A 2,165-nucleotide genomic window follows, 5' to 3' on the forward strand; every position below is an offset into this window, starting at 1 on the left:
TGACCTAAACGTTTCTCAATACATAGTGAACTATAACCTAACTGAACGTGGAAACAGACTAGCCTACTTTTGTAGCAAGTACTTGAGTCTCAGGCAATCACAGTAGCAATATCTCAACCACTCACAGGCGGCCAACTGTTCCAATAGTGTTCAAACAAGGTAAATGCTGAGCTGTAGCCAAGACAACTGTTACTTTTCTTTTTTTCTTCTTCTTCTTTTTTAAACTTTTTATTGCAAAATACTTTTAAAAATTGTATTTTAAAATTGACACATAATTGTACATATCTATGGGGTACATAGTGATATTTTGATACACATAATACACAGTGATCAGATTAGGGTAACTAGCATATCTGTCCACCTCAAACATTTATCATTTCCTCTTTTGGGAACGTTTAACATCATCCTAGATATGTGAGTTGCTCTCTCATTGTGAACTACAGCCAAGGCTGCTGTTTCTATACCTCACTTTCATTTTCTCTAAGCTGCTTTCCTTTCTCTGTCCATAAATTATTTTCAACTAAATGGCAGCGTTGGAGTGTCTCTGAATCTATTCTAGTTCTGGGGAGCTGACTGATTCTAGAATTGTTCTTTGCTCTGTAAAATTCTGTTAAATTAAATTTGTCTAAAGTTTGTCTTTTAATGCTTTCTTTCATTTTGGGAGGGGTGGTATCAGAATAATACTAGCTTCATAAAAATGAATTGGGAAGTTTTCTACCCTCTTCTATTTTCTGAAACAGACTGTATAGAATTGGTGTTAATTCTTCTTTAAGAGTTTGATAGAATTGTCCAGTAAAAGCATCTGGCCCTGGAGATTTCTTTTTCAGAAGACTTTAAACTACAAATTCAATTTCCTTAATAGAGCGCTATTCAAATTATCTATTTCATATTGGATGAGTTGTGGTCATTTATATTTTTTAAGGAATTGGTCCATTTTATACAAGTTATCAAATTTATGTGTGGGGTTGTTCATAATATGCGCTTATTATAATTTTGATATCTTCAAGGGCTGTTGTGATAACACGGCTTCATTCTTGATGTTATTGTCAAGTTGGTTTTCTCCCCGCACCTCTCCCTTTCTCCTTCCCTCCTTCCCTGCCAGTCTTGCTAAGCAGTATGTCTATTATATATACACATTTTTCAAAAGAACCAACTCATTGTTTATTTTGGCTCTTATCTTTATTATTGTCTTCATTTGGCTACGTATTTTGCTCATTTTTCAGATTATTATAGTAAAAGCTGATATTATTGGTTTGAGACTTTTCCTCTTTCCTAACGTAAGCATTTAGTGCTATTGATTTTCCTCTCAGCATGGCTTTGGCTGTGTTCCACAAATTTTGAGATGCTTTATTTTCACCTTTATTCAGTTTAATGTCTTTTAAAATTTCCCTTGAGACTTCTTCTTTAACCTATGCACTATCCGAGGCGGGCGGATCACCAGGTCAGGAGATCCAGACCATCCCGGCTAACAAGGTGAAACCCCGTCTCTACTAAAAATACAAAAAAAAAAAAAAAAAAAAAAAAAAAAAAAAAAAGCCGGGTGTGGTGGCGGGAGCCTGTAGTCCCAACTACTTGGGAGGCTGAGGCAGGAGAATGGCGTGAACCTGGGAGGCAGAGCTTGCAGTGAGCTGATATCACGCCACTGCACTCCAGCCTGGTCAACACAGCGAGACTCCATCTCAAAAAAAAAAAAAAAAAAAAAAAAAAAAAAAAGAAGAAGAAGTGAGAAGTGTGCTGTTTGGCTTCCAAATGTTTGGAGGTTTTTCTGTTATTGTTAGGTTATTGATTCCTAGTTTTGATTCCATTGTAGCCCAGAGGACACACTCAATATGATTTCAACTCTTTCAACTTTGTTGAGATTTGTGTCATGGCCTAGGATATGATCTATCTTTGTATTCATTCTGTGGGTGCTTGAAAAGAATGTGTACTCTACTGTTGGATGGAGCGTTCTATAAATGACCAGTAGACCCTGTTGATTTATCATGTTGTTCAGTTCTTCCATATCCAGGCTGATTTTCTGTATAGTTATTCCATAAGTTGTTGAGAGAGGAGGGTGTTGAGTTCTCCAACTATAATTATGGATTTGCCTATTTCTCCTTTTAATTATATCAGGATTTGCTTCACATATTGTGTCACTTCGTTGTTTTGTGCTTGCATATCTGTAA

The sequence above is a fragment of the Rhinopithecus roxellana genome, chromosome 15, assembly GCF_007565055.1.
Source record: "Rhinopithecus roxellana isolate Shanxi Qingling chromosome 15, ASM756505v1, whole genome shotgun sequence".
NCBI classification, from domain to species: domain Eukaryota; kingdom Metazoa; phylum Chordata; class Mammalia; order Primates; family Cercopithecidae; genus Rhinopithecus; species Rhinopithecus roxellana.